The sequence below is a fragment of the Octodon degus genome, unplaced genomic scaffold (genome assembly GCF_000260255.1).
Source record: "Octodon degus isolate 3935 unplaced genomic scaffold, OctDeg1.0 scaffold00061, whole genome shotgun sequence".
Lineage (NCBI taxonomy): Eukaryota > Metazoa > Chordata > Mammalia > Rodentia > Octodontidae > Octodon > Octodon degus.
In genome coordinates, this window is record NW_004524637.1 from 11,507,505 (window position 1) to 11,514,321 (window position 6,817).

A 6,817-nucleotide genomic window follows, 5' to 3' on the forward strand; every position below is an offset into this window, starting at 1 on the left:
CAGGTACTGCCTGACAGCCAGTCCGGAGTGACTGCCTGCTCACTCTCTCACCAGGACCGATGTGTCTGCTAGTGTCTAAGATGCACTGCCAAGTACTTCATCTAGTTAGGCTACTTGCATAATAATATGCTGTCACACTTCCCAGTGCTTTTAGGTCTTTTAGAAATCCAGAGCATTTCATCATGGTATTTAAAGTTAATAGGAGACAATGTTAATTAATTTCCAAGGGAAGAACACCCAGAGAAGAAAATGTTCTGGTACATGTATTAAAAAAAAACTCAGATCTCCCTCTTCTGCTTCAATTTGCCATCAAGTGCGTGTTCTTGCCTCCTACCCACCATGTCTCTTCACAAGACTTTCAGAATCAAATGATTCCTGGCCAAGAAGCAAAAGCAGACTCGCCCTATTCCTCAGTGGATTCGTATGAAGACAGGTAATAAAATCAGGTACAACTCCAAGAGGAGGCACTGGAAGAGAACCAAGCTAGGAATGTAAGGAGGTACATATGAGCTGCAACACATTTACCCTCTGGGAGGTCACAAGACGATGTCATCTTTTAATCATGGTCAAGACAATACTGAATAAAGTTTAAAAAATAAAATAAAAAAATAAAAAAACTTAGATCAGATTGTTAGGGGACATAATCGTTCAGACTGGTCTTATGTTGGATACTTGGTGGGGCTTTTGTGGACCACAGGGACAGTCGGTGTCACAGGGTGATGACTGCATACCTCTCACACAGCTGCTTGGACACCTGGATGCTGTTAGAAAACATGCTGTGTCCATGAGGTGACAGCAGCAGCTTAGCAGTGTCTGTGACACTGTGGTCAGAAATCTTGCAGAGGGATCTCCATGTGACACACATAGTGTATTTTCAGAAAATACAATTTGAGGGAGAATATTTTAGAAAGGAATTTTATCACTAATTGGACCCCAGAGGAGTTGCAGAATTATGCTTCCTTTCACCATTTGCCAAGATCACCAAATAACCTCTTATTTCTTAAATTGAACACAGCTATCAACAGATACATAACTGGTTTTTTTTGTTTCCCAGCCTAGAGGGCATTTTTGTAAAATGATATTCAGAGTTGCACTCCTGAGAATTTTTCTTGCTTATCTTGTGTTTCTTTGCATTTTAAAAACACAGTAAACAAAATATAACATGGCAAACCTTTGTAAGTGCTAAGAAAGCACTCAAAATGAAAGAAATTTAAAAAAATTTACAGTCAGGGCTGGGAGATAGCTCAGCAGTATAAGCGCTTGCCTAGCAAGCACAAGGACCTGGGTTTGATCTCCAGTCCTGAATGCCATTGCAGCCCCTAATCTTCGCACATGCAGTGCTGGTCACTAAAACTGGGTGTGGTGGCACACGCCTGTAATCCCAACACTGAGGAGGCTGAGGCAGGAGGATCACTGCGAGTCTGAGCTGTGTAGTGAGACCCTGTACCAAATAAATAAATAAATAAAAATTATTTTTTAAAAAGACCTTTAAAAAATTGACAGTCAAAGGAAAGCTCTATAATTTATCCTTGTTTTTATCCTGGGGTGGGTGGGGTCACTCTCCTAAATTTTGTCTTTATCTTTCAGTCCATACTTCTGTGGTTTTGCAGCATACATGAAATTATAAACACTATATGATTCTGACTATTTTAAACAAACTCTACAAATAGCTTCATCTTCTATACAGCATTCTCTAACTTTTTGTTTTCACTCAACTTCTGTTTTTTAAGAGGACCCATCTGAAAAGGTGCCTGTGATGCGTTCTTTTTAATTTTTATTCTTTCAGTTCAGGGTTTCACTATGCAGCTCGGACTTAGAGTGATCCTCCTGGCTCAGCCTCCCTGGTGCTGGGATTATAAGCGTGTGCTACCAAGCCTGGTTTCAGTGACTTGCATGGTGCACCCAGGGTTCTGGGGCCAGCACAGCACACTGTACTGGGTATTGAACCCAGGTCCTTGCACTTGCCAGGCAGATGCTTAGACTATTGAGCTATTGCCCCAGCCCTGATTATGTTCCTTTTTAATGACCAGCGCTCCAGGCTGACACGAGCCCCCTGGATGGGGGCCCAAGTTGCTCTGAGCTCTGTTTCACACAGAGAGGTAGTAAACAGCTTTAGTTCTGTCCCCACATGTGGGTGTCTTGTCTGTGCCCATCTCTTTATTTGAAAGTTTTTGTACTTTGAAGTATATCAGATACATATTAATTACAGTCCTAAAATCTTTGGCTTCTTTCTACATTTCTGTCATCATCCATTGTTTGGGATTTTATGAAACATATCATTATGCCCATTTTTTTAAAAAAATTCATTCAGCTAGGTTGGTAGAACTTTGGAAGAATAACTATGACTTTGCTAAGTAGTTTAAAACTCAGTGCTAGTTTTTCATATTATCAAGCTCTTAGCCAGAGCCACCGAAGCCATGCTTGGCAGAGTGACAAAATCTGACAGAAGGAAACTCTGTTCACAGACTTGGTTGTAGTGTGTGTATTCTAAGGCCGAGTTTCTCCAAATTTGGCATCTGTAAGTGCATAATTTTTGCTAAGTTCACATATCAACTATGTACCAATAGTTCATTTTTTTCCTCTGGATTTACTCATATTTTAAGCATTTTAAATTCCAATACTTAATGTGTTCTTGTAAGTAATATCCATGAAAGTTAGTATTCTTTTTTTTTTTTTTTTTTTTTTTTTTGGTAAGGTTTTTTATTTTGGTAAATTTTGAAATTAGTAACAGTTGAGCTTTTTTGTAAAAATATCTGCCATAGTATTCTTAAGGGATAAATAATATTGTATTGTAAGAAAGGACTAACATGAATATCAATGAATCTAGATGTTAGAATTATCATTCTTTTTTTAATTAAATAGCTATTTATTTTATTTTTTTCCCATAATTTTATTGATAAACAAATAGCAACGAGAGAGTTTCAAATCAAATTGGTAGGACAGTTTCAATAATTAACACATTGCATACATTCTTCCTAGTGGTTAATTGCTGTACAAGATGCAGATATGATATCCTATTTACAAACACCATTAGAACAAATCCCTCTATTCATTAAGAGAATGTAACTATATATCTATCCTAACCACTTTGAATACATAGAATACAAAATGGACATACATCTGTATACCTTTTTTTTTTGCTAAGTTCCTTTATTTGAATATTATAAGTATGTAAACTCAGCAAAATATTCTAAAAGAGTCCAGTAGCCCATAATAGTATTGGGTCTTCTGCTTGACTGGCAATGTCAGAAATTGTTGACCTGAGTCCCCTACAGTTCAACATAACAGCATGGCTTTACTTCTTATATTTCGTTTTTATATTTTTCTGCTGGATGGCCAAGACCAAGGTAAAGCAGGACCTATGCAACAAGAGTTGTAGCTTTTGGGTCTGATAAGGTCAGTGAAATGTCCTCAGGATTTATCCTGAGATCCTGTACCTCAGATTGTAGAACCTTTGTCAGTGTCAGCCATGTGGATGAGTCACAGCCATTGCTTGGCCAATGTGCTCTCTGTGAAAGCCTGAGAGAATGTTTTCTCTCCATGTGACTCTCCTTAGGCACACTCTACATCATCGATCACTTTCCTCTTTGGCCCCATAAAAATTTAGTATTCTTGCTACATTTTCTTATCTTAGCCCTCCCATCAGCTTTCTGCACAAGACTGGTCATGCCCATTTTATAGATGAGAGGACTGAGGCTTAAAGAGCCAAAGTGGTTCTCCCACATGATCAACCATGATCCCTGAAGCCAACATTCTTCCCACCACTCAATGATTCTCATGCTGGCGGCATGTCCGAACCCTCCGAAGCACTTTTCATTGATAAGGTTTTCTCCCCCAAGCCCAAAAATCAAAGTGTGTGTGTGGGCTGAGGCTTGAACAAAGGTAATACTAATGTGCAGTGGAGGCCCGGAGCATGACCCACACACAAGCAAAGCCCTCCGAGGTAGGCTGGAGAGAGCTATGAATTTCCACTCTCATGACCCACAAACGTTATAATTTTCAAATATATTCATTCAGAAGAGAAACAAAGCATTTGTGTAGAAGTACAGCTGGTCTCACGCTTCCTGTAACTGCTGGACATACATTTCGTCACGCAGTACATTTCATCAGTTCTTCTCCTGTTAATTACAATCGTAAAAAACCCTCTTATGCGTTCATTTATATCAGGTACCACATCAAGTTCCCTGGAGACTCTTGTAGGTTATTTGTTTGGCTGGGAGGAGGCAGCAGTTATGACACTGGCTTATTGTAATTCCACTTAAGATTCTGAAGCAATTAGAGAAGATTCTGAGCAATAACAAAGGTCCTCGGAGTTTGAGATACACCTGTTTTATGGAATCAAATTTCTCATCAGTGAGGTCTTAAGAATTCCTGAGCGACATGTGTTTCCTAATGAACATAGTGAAGGAGCAGCCAGCTGTTTTGTTTCAAGAAATGAATCATCATTTAAATGCTTTCAGAGTGTCACAACTCCCTTCTCTGCTCAGCTGTCCTATGTGACGAGCTTAGTGGCTTTCTGCCTTTCTTTTCTTTCTTCCTCTTGCCTGCATATGTTCAGTAATAATTGCTGAGCGTGGAACGCATCTGTTACAGCAGAGTGTGGTTTCTACAAGCCATTGGGTTACAGGAAACAGTGCAAATGGGCTATTTAGTGAAACCCAAGATGTACACATGACTCACACTCTATGTAATCTTTTCCTTTTTAATATTTTTCCGAGTGCCAAGGTTCTCTTTATTTATTAGCAGAAAATTTCATTTTTCAATGGTCAATCTCTAAGAAAGTCCTCACTGCTGTAGAGGCTATCTTTTAGCAGTATTTTCTGGTGACGATGTATGATTTCTTTGGAATAGATTGGTTGCACAGATTTATAAGGCATAGAAGTCATATTTTCTTGAATTCATGTTGCCTTCAATAAAGACAGTTTTTACTGGGTGAGTGAATGAAGGCAGCCCTTCCTGGCCACCTTTCCTCAGAGGATTTTCAACTCTACTCATCTCTGTCTGTCAACTTAGCATGTATTATTTCTTTTCTTGACAATGACACATCCACACCGAATCCAAGGTCACCCCAATTTTAGAATCAAGTGGGAATGAAACATCTTTTTAAATAGAGAAGTGAATTTGTCATCTTTACAACTAATAAAATCAAGCCTGTGGATGACAAGAAGGAGAATGCATTGGAATTCACCAGTGTTGTAATTTTAAAACTAGTTTTGAAGTAATTATTTGGCTAAACCATTATTGGTGTCTGATCAAACCCTACCACAAATGCTCCACCATGGCCTAGTTTTTGTGGTACTTAGAACTTGGAGCCCGGACCTGAGCCATTCCACCAAAGGGATCTTCATATTGTTTTTACCACCTACATGGGTTACTCCAACATCAAACTACAAGTCAAATCTGGCATCCTTGTGTCTTCTACCTCACCAGTGCTATATCTCCCTTCACATTTCACCTTTCTTGATGCTGACTGCAGCCCAGCTGGGCTCCCTGAGGAGTCTAGGGTGTCAGATTCCAAGACTATGGCCTGGTCTGGGTGCAGTGAGGGTTCTGGTCCCTGCAGGTGACACTGGGGCACAGATCACAGCCTTGGCGTAGGGGGTTAGAAAACACAGGATGCTTTTGCACCCTTTGACAATCTTACCACCTTTTCTCCTTTAGGGACACCCACTTCCTGTTCACTGCTTCTCTAGGTAAAAATAAAACCAAAAAGAATAAACACACACACACACACACACACACACACACACACACACACACACAGAGTCTGCTTTTTAATGCCTCTTGTCTTTACTTGCAAGCTAAGAGGAGTCGGGCACTGGCACTGCCGCAGCTTTCTACAGGTGCTCCCTCTTCGTCTTTCCCCTTTTGCTAAGTACCCCTGCTGGACAACTTCAGTGCCGACGACCCCTTTTGTCCTCTAGGCGACTTCTGCTTCTGTGGCAGCATCACATCTCTCTCAGGACAAAGCCTAGTGTCTCCCACTTTCTCTCTGGCAACCTCAATTAGTTCTCCGTACAGCTCACCTTCTTGGGTTCTTTGATCTCTAAATTTTTTTGTATAGTCCTCAGATCACTAACTCGAGTCCACTTTCTGCCCGGTAAATGACTAGAGCTGTTATATACTGAAAAACAAAACAAACAAACAAAAAAACCCAAAACACAAATCCTCAGGCAGCAGCTGAATCCTTGCCCCATCGCCGTCGCCAGTGAGCTGTCCCTCCTCTCGTCAGCACTTGCTTCCACAAGGCCTCCCGCTCTGGCACCTCTGCCTTCTTAGGACATTTTCCTTATTAATGTTACCTTTTGCCCTCAGATTTTGCAAAATGAAGTGAAATGTAGCTAAAGTTGGTCGATTTAAGCTTTTATACCTTTTTTTGTCTGTCTTTGTCTACTTAACTATGTCTCTTTCAAACTTAACACAAATAGACCACACAGTTCCCTGGGCAAGCTGTCTTTCTCCTTTCATCGAGGAGCAATATTCTCCAAAAAGCAGCTAATGCTCTTGCTGTCTACTGACCAAGACGGCCTGCATGCTGCCGTCAGCTGAAGTCAACAGTAGACAGCTTCCTACAGCCTCTGGCCCCCGACCTCCCTTTTCTAGAATATTCACATTAGAAAACTCACGCTTGTCATTTTTTTTTTTTTAACCCTTTGGAAATGTAAGCCCTTTAGAGAGCTTCGGCTTAGCTTTCCAACTCAGGAGATTCTTTCCTGAGGAGTCAGGAACTGTCCTTTTGAATGTAGTCACTGATAGGTTCTCGTTCTAGAATGAATTGCTGAATTATCATGGCGGTTATCTACTATGACTGGAGCCC

The 6,817-nt window shown here is 40.5% G+C and overlaps 1 pseudogene; it reads left to right on the top strand.

The window, feature by feature from the left end:
• The first annotated feature begins 339 nt into the window (after positions 1-339).
• Positions 340-495, top strand: LOC101579452 (annotated as a pseudogene).
• The last annotated feature ends 6,322 nt before the right edge of the window (positions 496-6,817 follow it).